We start from the raw sequence: 15,559 nt of genomic DNA on the forward strand, positions 1-15,559 counted from the left end.
ATCTTACTGTAAAAATACTTTTAATAGCTATGTCTAATAATAAGTCTTGTACAATAAAAAAAGAACTCAACTGTAATGAATAAATAAATAACTAGGCTAATAAAATGCAATTGGAGTGGGATATTTATCCAGCCCTGGCAAATTTGTCTAAAATTTCAGATTTGCTTTGCTAATTAGTGCCCATTTTATATTAATTATCCCGTAAGCTAATTTGGTGTTTATCAAATCAATCCTTCAAATTTGGCAAGACTTCCACCAATGAAGGGTTTTCATCTATTATAACAGAAATTATTGTAGTGATTCAGTGTTACAGTATGGAAAAGAAAGCTTTGTGACCACATTGGTATTATTATTTTTTACACTTACATTTCTAAAAAAAAATTCATTGATCTTTAATTTAACATTTCAAATAGCAAAATAAGATATACTAATACTGTCTTTGAGAAGTGCTTTAAATTTGTATTAGTAAAATGAACAAATTATAGTTCATGTAGGCTACAATACAAAATTTGTCTTAGTGTAATATTTAATTAATTATATTAACATAATTGCATTTTTATTAATAGGCCAGTAATAATTTACAGACTTACAACCATCTATATTTACCTGTTTATGAGCAATGCATGTGGGTAATTAATTTAAAATTTCAAGTGTGGTTTAAATGTCCACTGTTTTGGCACTTTCCCTATAACACTCGTTTCTTAAAGTGATAGTTCACATAAAAATGTCATCATTTACACACCCTTAAGTTGTTCCAAACCTGTATGAGTTTCTTTCTTCTGCTGAACACAAAAGAACACATTTTGAAGAATGTCGGTGACCAAACAGTTTCTGCTCCCCATTGACTTCCATAGTATTTCTTTCCCATACTACGGAAGTCAACTGTCTGGTTACCGATATTCTTCAAAATATCTTATTTTGTGTTCAGCAGAAGAAAGAAACTCATACAGGTTTGTAACAACTCGAGGTGAGTAAATGATGACACTTTTTTTTTTTCATCATTTTTGAGTGAACTTTCCCTTTAAGACGTAGCCTACTTAAGAAAATAAAGTATGCCTACTACATTTCCCGCATAAACATGCGTCCGTAACGGTTGCGCATGCGCACTAATTGTCATCACAAAGCCAAAACGGATGACGTCACCTGCCTGTCGGGTCGTTCTGTATTGTTGCACAGGGGAATGAGAGCGCAGCGCACGAGCTCAGAGCGTTCGCGGGGAGGATGGGACTGTTTACAAGGTAACGTTAAGTTCTCAATCTCAGACGTCAAACTGACAGCTACATGAGACATTCAGAAAAACAAATAGTGTAAATACAGCCGACTTTGGACTTCTTTTTAAGTAATTTGTCTTTAAAGGGTGGGACATAGAGATACATGAGAAATCGGCGGTTCAATGGACGAGTGATTCTCGTCAGATTTATAAAACAAATGAAACGCGTTTGTTTCCAGTTTCAGCATTCAAACGCTACCTTTTTGTAATTATTTTACTTCTTTGATCTAGTTCACTTTAGAAACTGCACTTTATACAGTGTTTATCTCACTAACTCATGACAGTTTGATATAGGTTGCCATTTAAAACTCCTTTACACGCAAGATTTAACGTTACTTGAGAGTTTAATTCAGACAGTAGTTGTCACTGTTTTGCCAGCTGTTTTTTGCTACTTTTCTTGAAGGACAAAGGAAAGTTAATGATTAATCAAATGGAAATCTACTTTTCATACACTGCAATGTTGGTATCAGAAAGTTTCTTTTGATGCGAGTTGTGTTTTGATAATGAAATGTTTTACGAAGTACGAAGTAAAACCCCACAGATAAAATATTTACACTGTAATTTTTTTTGCTGCCTTAAATTTTTAAGTACAGTCAACTTCGATGTTTAAGTCATTTAAACTTAGGCTATACGTTACTTTAAACTGATTTAAAAATTAGACGATCTTGCATAACTTATAAAAAAGGTGTAAATTGCTTAACTTATTTTGACGAGTTAAAGCAATGTAAAAACGTTGTCATAACTTACTGATCATATAATATTTGAGAAAGATATTGTTAATTCACAACACAGCAGAATTGTTACTACGCTAATTTATGGTCTGGACAGAGTAGGCTATGCATTGGTTTTTAGCACATTTGTTGTAGTTTTTCCTGTATAAGCTTTGATATGTTGTTGTGACTTGTATAATGTCACGAATTAGGCTGTTCTTTTTAATAAGATCTGATCTATGAAAACTGAGTTTTTGTGGCATTTTAGTCAGTTAGATTTGAGGTCATGTAATATGTTTGTGTGCTAGACAAAATTAACATTTAGTAGATGTATGCATCTAAACTTCTTTTCCAAAACATTGATCATATCCAAATTTTTTGTCCTCTCCCTGATTCCACCTGCCAGTAGCTACTACATCCCTTCAATATGTCCTTCACAAACTGGCAAAGACTGCTTGTCAAGGGTCTTTCGCATTACATGCAGTAGCTTTACCAAAAAGATCTTGGGGACTGATAGGCTGCTGTGTGTGTGGTCTGTTTTCTGATTGTTTGGATGAATAAAATAATGCCTGGGACTATTATTTTCTCCTTTGTCGTTACTTTGACACAAAGTGGAATGATTAGCCTATGTCTGCACGCGATCCACCTCAGCATTTTGAATTATTGCAATAGCAAGCAGTTATAGCGTTCTTCTGTGATCAAGCTCACAAGCACAGACTTGCAGTGACAATGTAAGCATTAAAGCAAAGAGTCTGATGCGACCGAAATTGATGCTCGCTCATGGATGTAATGCAGGTTCGTTCACATCGAAAATCATTGCCACATTCCTTTACATCCGCGACTGCTCATCCAGGGCCGTCTGACCTTATTAATTTGTTGCACCGTGCAGTGTTCAGCGTCTCTCGTTTAGTCACATCTCTAGTACTTAACGTGCTGGGCGATAAGCCAAATCCCTCCAGCAGGGCCCAGAATTCCTGCCTGCAGTCCCGGCACTTCGTCTTTTTTTTTTTTGGGAGAGGGTTGATGGTTTATGTGAAGGGTGTGTGTGCTTGTTCATGGTCGTGCACAGCAACGAGAGTTTGTTTTGGCCTAATTGGGGAGGTTGGTAGAGATGCTGACATTAGACGTGTGGGAGATGTCTTTAATTACAGAGGTGGGGTCACATTGAGACATCTCACTATCTCAGGGCTAGAGAATGTCAAAATAGTGCCAAGATACGATACCGGGACTTCTTTCAGAGTGCAACCGATACCAGACGAAAGACTCCACCCTCCTGTGGGCTCTTCCTCTGAGCTAATCTGGTTAAGTAGTTTTTTTTTAGGTTTTAAGTGTTATGTGTAGTTTCTGTGTCTCTTGAATACGTAATGTATGATGCAATATGTTGCAAATAGAAAGATGTGTAATATGTGTGCTTTTGTGGGATTTGGAGCTGGTTTACTTTTTCTGTGCAAGTGTGCATACTGAATTGAAAGTAAGAGAAGGACAAGTTGGTTTGGATATTCATGTCTCGTAATCACATTCTCGTGTTTCTTTGATAAGATTTTAAAGTTTAAAGACAACACTCAAAGCCTTCTGCTGTATCCATGGCCATGCATAGAGATGTCTTTAAAGCACTGTGAGGGATGACATTCTTGACATTTGACATTCTTAGTTCACATCTACAGTAGATAACTTTAAAAGATAGAATGATAAATCTGTCGAAAACATGCTGTCGGGTCATATTTCACCTCAAAATCAAAGGAAAAAGGTATTTTATTTAAAGAAAATATATCTTATTTTTAGGACCACTGTTGCTGTGACCTGCAAAACCTGGCAAAAAATATTTTTCTTAAAAATATAATATAATATATATGTATATTATAATTGAATATATCCATGATGTTCAATTTTCTAATTACAATTTTTACAATACAATGATTACAATATTTTAATTAATTTATTAATTAAATTAATAAAGAAATTGGGCTTAATTGTCAATGTCACAATGGAAAAATTGCAATGGTATAATTTTCTTTATACAACAAATAATTTATTATAGTTAGTTATAGTACAAAAGATAATTAAAATAATAATAGTAATAATAATACAAGAAAATAAAATAAAAATTATGCAATAGTTAAATAATGACAATGTAAAAAAATGATAATAAGGCAAAGAGTAGTTGGATACCACAATCAAAAGGTATAAAACAGTGTCACTTCACTGTAATGAACAACATAAACACATTTTGACATTTGTAATACCTAAGGATCACACAAAACAAGATTAGCATATAGAGAGGTGTGTGAAAAAGAACAAGTAACAATAACAATGTAAATCCCATTTCTCCACAGGACGTATTTATGGCGGAGAAATACGGTTTACCAGACATAAGACAATTTCCGAGAATCTCTAATTGAATATTTAATCTTTTCCAAGTGTAGGTATAACATCAAATCCTAGCCAATGTGATGCTTTAGGTGAGTTTCTAGATTTCCAATCTAATAAAACCAAAAATTTAGCCAATAAGGATGCAGAGGCAATAATGTTTAGTTCTTTGAGTCAGACTCGATTCATCACCCAGGGTACTCAAACATAGCAAATTCAGCACATGGCTTCTGTTGTACTTTACACACTTTAGAAAGTGTATTGAATATGGTTGACCAGTAAACAGTAAGTGTGGAATCTTATACAGGTCTTTTCAAAAATAGGATTAAAAGAAGAAGCAGTCCGTTTTCTGCTTCTAAAGGTGCATACGGTGCAAAACCTTGAACTGTATTAAACTCAATAAGGAGCGAGAGGTACTACCATTCAGTTTCTCTTTTAATCTTTTTTTTTTTTTTTTTTTAATGGTGGCATGCTTTAATGGTGCCAGCCTCTTCTTCATCAGGTTGTATTTGAATTTTACTGCACAAGCCTGCAGAAGGAGTCGTTTGAGTGTGTGTGTGTGTGTGTGTGTTGATGTGCCTCAGGGTTTGTGTGCCTCGGATAAAGGAGGTGTTCTGGGAGGCCTATCCCAGCTCTGTCCAGTGTAGTGGAACAAAAGCCCAGTGTAGCTGTTTAAATTTGCCATTCTCTCCTGGATAAAGCTCGGACAATGCTCTGATCTCATGTTATTCATATTACGGTCTTGCTTGGCACCCCAGTGCTCCAAAAAGCACTGCACCTCTAACCACCCAAATGTAGGAGGCTCTTAGCATGGGCAGGGGACACAAAAACCATTGAGCTGATCTGAGCTACCATTGAGCTGATCTGTCCTTCTACAGGTTTCTGTAGTATCCATCATTGCCACAGCCCATGGCATCCTGTTGCAACACATAACTGACGCAAGAGCCCAAGTGGCATTCCTTAAGGGAGATCAGCTAAAGGTTTGCTTCTTTGACTCCTCTTAAGGTGATGATACACAGGGCAACTTTTTGAGCAATGTTGCCGAGCGATTGTTGCTTGGGCACTTTCCCATTGAAAATGGGCAATACATTTCTATCTGGATAATTTAGATCGGTCGTGGTCCCTGTGTCTCATCTGGTTGCCTGTTGACGGCAACACTGCTCAAAAAGTTGCCCTGTGTATCATCACCTTTAATTAACACCATTCTACTTTGATAGTGCAATTGTGTTTGACTGGTATTCATGAAGGCTTCTTGCTGTATAAGTATTCCCAGATACAGTATCTAGATTTTACGCTTGACAGTGGGTGGAAACGTGCCAGTTTAGATAAACAAAATCCAAAGCCATTTCCAAATGAGGTAAAAATTGCAAGAGTCGATCTAATGTTTACGCGGGACAGGTGTGGAACATATGCTGTAGGCCTATGCGTTTTCAAGGCATGTAATATCTCATTATTTTATACAATCCAAGCCAAGCCATGAAAACATTCAAAGCATTTAGCCTTTGCAACCAATTAGTCATTCAACATTGATTTTTATCCTAAGCCAGTGGGTTTTCAAACTTGTTGATGCCACAAACCCTCAAATATGATGATCCCCTTCAGACGGACGTATATGTATAAAGGCCCATTGATACCATTTATTTGTTATTTTTTTGATTATTTTATTTTGGATTTTGAATCTTCTGTGGAAGCAGCTGAAAGTGAAAGATATTTTGCTTTTCTTTTTCTCTTCCTTTTCTTTTGTAACCCATTTTGATAAGCCGAAAGTAAGAGTTTTTTATTTATTTTATTTTTAGTTTTTTCTCCAGCTTGAAACCCCCTATCCTCAGTGACACGTGGTGTCACATGGCGTGACAGTGCTTCTACATGGATTGGGTTTTAAATGATGGATTCACCAGATGGAGAAGGTGGTGGCCAGCAGCCATTGTCCATTGAATCCACATCAGAGGCTCATATAATTTACAGAGGCGGCAGAAATGGCGTAGCCTTGAACTCTACTTGCACCAGGAAGACAGGCCGACAATTAATACGCTTGGGGATTGAAACAAAGATGTTTTGGAGGTCATTGTATTCAAGAGCTGAGGGCACTAGCTAGCATTGCAGAACGGAATGCCTGCGACCTGCCAGCGTTAACTAAACATTTCAGTGGGCCATGAAATGTGTGCAAATGTGGGTTTAACTTAAGTGGAAATGCAAGTTCCCAACAAGACCGCTGAGGCTGAAAATGCAATCAAGTCTGAAGGTCTCTAATTGGCTCTGAATTGTTGCCGGCACATGCGGTAGGGTGTTTCCAAACAGTAGCCAGTGGCAATGTGATTCTCGGGGGGAATTTTATTGCCCTTTTTGTTACCAGGGTGAACCAGTATGCTTCTGGTTTGGCAACGACTAGAAGCCCTTCGGGCGCACATTAGAGCAATAATGGTGGGGAAAACTGACTACATTTATCCTGTGGCATGGAAGAAAGGCCACAGAGCTCTCAGCTTCATCCCCTAGACTACGGGCAAAAGCAAGACTGTTTGTGCCACCAGTCTTGCCAGAATTATTTCTGAAAAAACGAACTATTTATTCACTTTCTGCTATATTTAATGAGGCCGATAATAGTTGCGGTCGGGTTAGGGAATGCTAGGTCATGTCTCGGACTTAATTATTTCCATGTTAGCTACCACTAGCTGTCAGACTTGATGGTTAATTGGTGCTTGTCGACACTGGCTGTCATATGCAGCTATATGTTAAGTGCAATTCAATCACAGGTTGTTTCTTAAGGGCGAGTCTCTGAGTCGTCACACCTTGAATTCATCCGCCTGTGTATGACACACCTTTAATGGGGAAAAAAAGTCTTTCATGGACCCAAAACATTGACCGTTTTTTCTGTTAAACATTAGACATAGACTTTTAATGTAAAGGGGTGGGATTTATTCGAACAGAAAGCTCAGATTGTTTTGAACTGCTGTAGATTAGATTTGGTTCCTATCAAATAAAGAGGAAAGGAGGACACTGTTCCCCGATTTGGACTGACTGCTGTGTTTTCAAGATCTTTCTGGCACATTTTACTATTACAATTTTGCTTTGTTTGGACAGTGACTTGAAGAAACAGGATTTCCCCTCTTTTATGGCCACAAAAGAGGCTTTTTTTGCTGTGTAACGAGTGGGTGTGTTGCTGTGTTGATACGACTCTTGTGTAAATGAAATGAGTGATTTCTGCTGGCCTTTTGTAACCCCATACTTTTTCTATGCATCCAGTTCTGATTTATTAGTGCCAGGTTTTTGTCCATTCCATCGTAAGAGGATTTTGGCCAAAGGGAAAGTCTCATTTTCTTCACTTTGTTATGGTGTTTTGAAAAGAGCAGATTGTTCTGGGATAATCCGGGTGAAGGTCAGTGCTGGGTGGTGGAATAGCCCTCCGCAGATAGTGTGTGGTCATGCTATAAACACTTTCCCATAGGCCCATGGGTCTACATGATGCACATCCTGTCATCAGTTACACCCACTTCCCACACCCGTCTCTTTACCTGACAGTCTAAGGGTGTGAGAAATCCCTCAGAGAGGATTCGGCTGTATGTTCTGAATATATCTGTTTACTCGAGACACACCTACAACCTGAAGAATCAGATCACGTTCTTTCTCCCATACTTGCGTTTGTATCTGAATAAATTATTTGCATTTTGTGCTGTACTGATTGAAGAAACAAAGTGAAAGTTTTAAAATCGTTTCCTCGTTTCACAGACGGGTGTTCAGATATGTTGAGGCGTAATTAAAAGCTGGTGCTGTAATGGGCTAGGCTGTAAGCGATGGAAGTTCCCTGCTGTTTGCCTTTGATAAAAAAAGACTTGGTTGACATCTTTCTTCCAATGTGAAATCTACACAATAACTGCTCATCAGTGATTTTAATTTAGTCATCAGTAACTGAAAGTGCAAAAGTAATGGATTTTCTGTGGAATTAGCATCATTTTGAAACAAGAATGCATTTCTACACTTTATGGGAGCAGTCAATGTTTTATTTTATTTAAATGTATTGTATTGTATTGTATTTTATTTTATTATTTAGCCATGCATAAATATTTGATGCACATATGGCAATAAAAATATAGTGAAATTACAGCACTCGCAAGGCGAGCATGTAAACATCTTTATAAAACCTAGCAATTTAAAAATCTCATGTAAGCGTTTTTGTTTTTTTGTATTTTTGCATTGCAAAAATCAACTAATTTTACATCTGTAATGACATTTTTGTGTTAAACTGGATTGATTAAATTGTGAAAAGTAGCCTAAGCGTTCAATACCAGAATGGAGCCAGACCTGGATGAGAATTTGCTGTCGATATTGGTTGTTGACATTGTCTAACACTGACTAGTTGGTTAACATTGACCAGCTGAAAAGGAAAGTTGTTTCAGAGACTGAACAAGTTACAGCATATTTATGTTGACTTAAAGAGTTGTCTGACACTCAGGGTACATTTACACGACAACGATATCTACATAAAACGGAGAAGTTTTTCCTTTGAGTTTTCCACGTACAGACGACATCATTGTCAAAACGATCCCCTTTGTCGCGGATCCGCAAAAACGACTGAAAACCCTGTATTCTGGTGCCAGGCCATTAGATGGCGATGAAACACTATAGACTGAACATGTTATACGCATGTGCGTGACGTCGTCGTCTTCAGAGATTCGCGTTTTTGTTGTTTACACGGAGGCTGTTTTTAAAAACGTGCACTTTTGAAACCCGTTTTCAAAAGTTTGCGTTTTCAGGCACCCAAAACGCCGTTGTCGTGTAACTGAACGGCCAAAACCCATAAAAAGTTTTACGTTTTTAGTTGAAAATGGTGTCGTGTAAACAGCCCCTCAGACAGCAGACATCTGATCACATTATAAACACTGATTGATCATTCAGTTTGCATCAGACCATATCACTCCAGCGACTGATTAATCACTAATTCACGTCACTCCATTGATCTCCAACAACCAATCAGATAATGATTTTTTTATCATTAAAATGCACACAATTATTATATTTAGACTTGTGTGTTTTTAATAATTAAAAAAATTAATACTTATTTTTTTCCCCACCTGATTTATTTAAACTTAAAGGGATGGTTCGGAGTAAAATCAACCTAGGTTCCTTTGCACCATGACCTCGAGCCAAACACCCCCCCCCAGAAGCTTTTTTCCCTTGGTCGAACATTATTAAAGTTAGAGCTTATTTAGAGAAATCAGCCGGATGGCTTAGTGCAGGCGCTAATGGATCCAAGGATGTATCTTACCCCACTAATAATGCCAAGAATGGTACATCGCTTTCTGCCAGGACTTTTACGTGCTTTTCTCAACTCACAGAAGTGACGTCGGTGTCCGGTTTAGCGGTAGCATGAGCCGTCAGGCAAGTGTTATTTAAATAAACTCCTGATGTACTTACAAACTTTCCAATGCCTTGTTTTATGAGTACAGAACCTATTTATAATACTGTAGAAGTTTGGTACCATTCCGGACATTATTAGTGGGGTAATTTATGAGATACATCCTTGGATCCATTAGCGCCTGCACTAAGCCATCCGGCTGATTTCTCTAAATAAGCTCTAACTTTAATAATGTTCGACCAAGGGAAAAAAGGCTTCTGGGGGGTGTTTGGCTCGAGGTCATGGTGCAAAGGACCCTAGGTTGATTTTACTCCGAACCATCCCTTTAAAATCCTGTATTGTTAGAATATTTTTTTTTAATCAAAATGTTACACACAACAATGATGTCATTTAATATTGCTTTCTGTATTGCAATGCGTCTCTCTTACATTTATTTGTATACTGAATGTCATTTACACTGCGAAGGCACAAAACAATAATGTGTTGATTCACAACTGATTCACAAATTTCAACCAAAGCTAATATCTGAACTTGCAAGCTAAAAGCTGCCTTGCAAGCAAGCTGTTTCCATCAGGAAATGTAATTGTAGTTGGGAGAAATATTCCAATATATAACCAAGATGTGGCAGTTAGATATTCTATTCTATTCTAAAAAGTTCATCATGTTAACAAAATTGGCATATCTCGGACCTCAGATGGTAGCTGTTGTTGTGCTGATGCGGTGAAGTGAATGTATTTATTCATGCAAAGGAGCAAAGTTCATGATCAATAATTGCTGTTGACAGACATACATCCCCATTAGCAGTACCCACACTTCCTGACGATGACCCTAACCTGACCTCTGTGACCCGTGCTCAGCACAGGAGAGGAAAGAGCCAGATGCACTCTGGTTCGTGTCCTTTAAACAGAGGAAATTTGATCTGCGCTTGGAAACCAAGGCTTTCATTATTGCTTCCAAGTGGTATTCTGGGAAAATAATGGCATTTCATATCTGAAGCAGATTGCTCAAGTAATGCAACCAGACACTGTGTACGTGTTTCTGTGTCTGTGTACAAGAGCACAGCTGATTGGTTGATGGAGATCAATGGAGTGACGTGAATAAGTGATTAATCAGTCGCTTGAGTGATATGGTCTGATGCAAACTGAATGATCAATCAGTGTTTATAATGTGATCAGATGTCTGCTGTCTGAGTGTCAGACAACTCTTTGTCAACATAAATATGTTGTAACTTGTTCGGTCTTTGAAACAGCTCTCCTTTTCAGCAATGTGAACCAACTGGTCAGTGTTAGACAATGTCAACAACCAATATCAGCAGCAAATTCTCATCCAGGTCTGGCTCCATTGGTATTGAACGCTTACTTTCCACAATTTAATCATATAGTTGCAGATGCCGTGCAATGTTGAATTGAACATGTTTTTGAAACTATTACTAACAAAAACGTTTTAAGATTTATTCATAGACTATGTAACTATGCAAACAGTATTTCCAGAAGTATGTATTCCACCAGATATGATTTGCATGAAGTGCCTGAAAGCTGGGTAGTGCTTTGCTACAGAACCAAAAAATGGAAATAATCACTAACATTGCAGTAAAGATGTTCTGTGACAGATGTTCGGCTTTTTAATCGTCCTCTCCAGTTGTGTTTCTAAGCTAAAGGTTTGTAAACTGGAGTTAATAGACAGAAGGCATTCACAATTCTGTGCATAATCTGCTTTAACTTGTTTACTATCTTCACTGAACCCACTTTAACAAAAGCAGGCTTTATTTGTAGGCATGAAGGGAAAGCTAGTAACGAAAACATCTTTATTTGTGAGGATGAGTACATTGTTGGCAGTGTAAACCAGTTTAATATGTTTGTAAAGGGTTTAAACCGTTCTCAATTTTTTTGTTTTCCAAAGAAAACGTGCAATGCTTGTTCACGCTAAAACTTGCCGACACAATGTTAGTGTGTTGCTGTGTGGTTTCTAAGGTGGTTGTCTATTAGCCCGAGTCTTAAAGATCCCCCTAGTCTTTAAGATATTCATGTTAATGGTATTGTTTTGCTCATTTTATGGCCGCTAATTGAAAAGTCCTAAGTCTTGCTCAGAAAAACTCCCCAGTAAACCTCATGATTTGAGGTCTTATTCATGTCCGTCCCATTAACAGTTCAGTAATCGTGGCAGTTGCCTTAGCTACAGTGTAATTTTAGTATTATATATATATAGTATTTTTTTATGTATATATTGAATTAGCTTTTATTTTTATATTTTATTTTTTCATTTATGTGCTTTTGTCTTTTTTTTTTAATTATCTGTAATTTATTTTTATTTTAGTTTTAGTAAATTTAGTACTTCAACAAACTTTTTCGTTTGTTTATTTTAAGTAAAAAAAAATTCATCTAGTATTTATATTGTATTTAATTTCAGCTTTATTTCAAATTTTTAAACCGTTTTAGGTAATAATAATGAACACTACCTTGCACACACAATGGAGTAATTGGTTCTCTATAATTCATGTTTTTTCTCCTTGTTTGTATTCACTGTATTCATCTTAGATCTCACTCTTTTTCACTTTACACTTGTCAGCTCTCCCACTGGGCAGTGCAGAAAGGAGGTGTGGAATAGCCTACAGGAAGAGGGCGGTCTCAGTTAGACCGGGAACATCTGTCTGACTGTGTGGACGGAGCACTTATTCAGACTCTGAGCTCAAGCTTACAGTTGAAGTCAGATATTATAATATTCAGACTGCTTACTGTAAATCCAGTGGAGGCTGTGCTGTTTCGAAGAGTGCTTTTTTGTGTGTTGATCTTGTGGAGTAGAGTGAGTTTCATCAGCTATTTCAGGACCAGTTCTCTGATTTAATGGTGAGAGATGTATAAGCCGCTGCGGTCTGCATGCTTCCCACACCGCAGCATTCAGGGCTGAGATCAACACAGCTCTCGCTGCCTGGATTTCACGCGACAATGTTCTCTTGATGTGCCTTTCTGTGAGGTGAGCATGCTGCCTTTGATTTAGAGAAATCACTTGTGAAGTCACTTTAACATTGACATTTTAGGGTGTTTGTTTCTGTATTTCTCAGCTAGTGTAGCTCAGTTAGAGTTTGTTGTGTGGGTTGCCATGTGACGATCCATGGATCACTGTAGATAGATAAGCTTTATGCATACTTACCCTTTGGCCCCAGGCTAGGGTTGCACCACCATCCATTTGTAATTTCTCATTTAAATTGGAACATAAAAGTCCACACTATAGGCTTAGTAACTACTAGCTAGATTGTAACTTACTCAGTACTTTATTCAGTTGCACCAAAAGCATAACGTTGCTAGTAGGTCGTAAGCTCTTTGTAAAGTAATGCGTAGATTAACCTTCAATGATCCAGTAGCAGCCTTTAAATACGTGAGCAGAAGTTTATCCTTCATTCTAACTTCTTCTGCCTCACGTTACTAACAGTAAAAATAAGTTTCTGTCATGACAACTCTCAGAGAGATTGGCATGGTAATGGATGTGGCAATGTTAATGTATTTGGTCTTGGCAGAATAGATTTGCTACTGCCAGTACTTTCACAGCCATTGCTGTGAGCTTGTAAGACTTGCTGCTGCTGCATTAGTAACATACATGAATGAACCACTGTAGCAGATCTATACAGGTGGAGCTGGGGAAGGTGGAGGGTTTCTGAAAGCGTGCTAACAGCAACACTACCAGTACTTGAATGTTGAGCTATGCAGATAACGACCTATATATCAGCCTGCGCCATCTAGAGTTTCCAACGCATTCTCATCCTACGGCGTCATATACTGACGCTTTTGACATTTCGTCTACATCGAACGCACATGGCACCCTTTAGCGTCAATATGAGACGCACAGAGCTTTGTTCGGTTATGGGTAGGCTTAGGTCTGGGGTAGGGTTAGGGTTAGACCACTAGGAGGCGCCTTCTGGCCCATATCTATCTGCGTCTCATATTGACGCTAAAGGGTGCCATGTGCGTTCGATGTAGACGAAATGTCAAAAGCGTCAGTATATGACGCCTTGGGATGAGAACGGGCTGGAGTTTCATGCCAGAACTTGGTGTTAAATATGATACTACTTAATCATGATAATAATCTGTATTTTTATATGTAACATAAATAACATTCAGAAACTGTATTTGAAATGAATAAGTATCAGTAAATAAATACTGATACAAAAAAAAGAAATGACATTTATCATGATTTTATTTAACATGCACAACACGGGCCGATGCACACATTGGCGCGCCGTTTAGGACGGGTTTGTATTGACTGTATTAATGTAAAAATACTTTGTAGTTCGTAAGTTGTAACTTGGTTTCCATTTTTCGTCAAACTTAGGCTAAGTTGTAACTTACACACAGTGCAACCTGCCCCAGATGAATTGGTGTGTGTTGTTTTTGTCCCGTGCTCATAGATAAGTGACTCAGGTGAAGCAGGCGTATAGTTTTGACCTCACCTGAGGAACTATTTTGAATGGAATGAGATTGGTGTGCATTTTTCCTGTGGGTGTGCCAAGTGACATAATGCTTAATCAGCTATACGTAAACAGCCTGCCTATTGATGATTTATTTATCTAAAATGTTACTGTCCTTTTTGATTTATGTTTGTCCATTGTGTACTGATCTGTTTTTGTTGGAGGAGGGTTCGAATTTGGACATCTGTGTGTTTGTGTTTGTACATTTTCACTACACTACACTCTTAAAAATAAAAGGTCATTATTGGCACAAAAAGGTTCTTTTATAGTGGAAGAGGATTATTTTTTTAAAGAATTATAAAAATGGCTAAGAAAGAAATAGTTCTTATTAGAACTGTTCACTGAAATGGTCCTTATATGGCACCAATGTGAAAACAAATGGAACCTACATTTTTAAGACTTGTAGCATTTTACATTGTGATTTTCACCATGGTGACATTTGGACTGTGCTTTTGTTGATGACCCTCTAATATTAATGAATAACCAGTATCAGGAGCATGTGCTATTTGGTATTTGCTTGTCCAATCATAGTTGAGCTAGAGGAAACTCATTATATACTCCGTTTGACCGCAATCCCCAGTATTGAAGCCATGGGATTAGCACATATAATACGGCCTGTCGAATCACAAACACGCCTGGCAAAAACAGACAGTGTGCGTGTGCCGGATAATACTGTCTCTCTGGACTCTGAGGAGTCTAACCCTGGGGAATCAGGCTTAAATGTGGCTGTGGAATGAAGTTAATGTGGGTCAGGGGTCTGTATTTTGAAAACTATTTGGCTCGTCGTCTGCCTGATGGACAGCATTTTTGCATCTTTCCTCTCTAGTTGCCTTTCTTGTTTTGTCTAAGTGCTCAGGTCCCTGAGGGGTGGTGCCTATGACCCCTGTGGGACGCCTCTGCTACTGTCCTGATGTTATTGATTACACATAGTCCCATTGAGATTAAATGTGGCCATACGATGTCCGGTACACTCAACAACCTTACTATCTCTGACTTAACAGGGACATAGATAATGTTCATGTGTGCGTGCTAGACATGACTTGTTTTTGGACATTTATCTTACATGAATGTATACATAAAGAGATAAGATAAGGTCTTAATATTTTTTCTGTTAAAACCTTAATAAAATCTAGAAAATTTTAAACCTAATGTAGAAAATGTATAAAGTTCTAGCATTGATTTAATATCTTTTTTTAGGCTATTTGTTTCAAAGTCCATGCAATGAGTTTATCTAAAATAAATAGCTAAACTACTTTATCTAAATCTGAATAAATAACTACACGACAAACAATTACATACGTTTTAATTATTTTATTTTATTTTATTTATTTATTTAATTTAAATTAATTTACAAAAAATGTAAGTAAATTTATGAATTTATTACATTGGCCATTTATACTTAT

General features: G+C 37.5%; 1 protein-coding gene across 2 annotated transcripts in view; it reads left to right on the forward strand.

Annotated features, from left to right (window-relative positions):
* Positions 1 to 1,103: 1,103 nt before the first annotated feature.
* The window catches only part of daam1a (dishevelled associated activator of morphogenesis 1a), a 55,549-nt gene continuing 41,093 nt past the window's right edge, over positions 1,104 to 15,559 (forward strand). The window contains exon 1 of one of the 2 annotated variants that reach the window (XM_081394482.1): positions 1,104 to 1,238. The gene's annotated coding sequence lies outside the window, so the exon portion shown is untranslated. Of the gene's footprint in view, positions 1,239 to 12,327; positions 12,668 to 15,559 lie in introns of those variants that run through there. The other variant, XM_081394483.1, reaches the window with a different exon arrangement.

This window comes from Scardinius erythrophthalmus, assembly GCF_964197995.2.
Source record: "Scardinius erythrophthalmus genome assembly, chromosome: 19".
In the NCBI taxonomy this organism is placed as follows: domain Eukaryota; kingdom Metazoa; phylum Chordata; class Actinopteri; order Cypriniformes; family Leuciscidae; genus Scardinius; species Scardinius erythrophthalmus.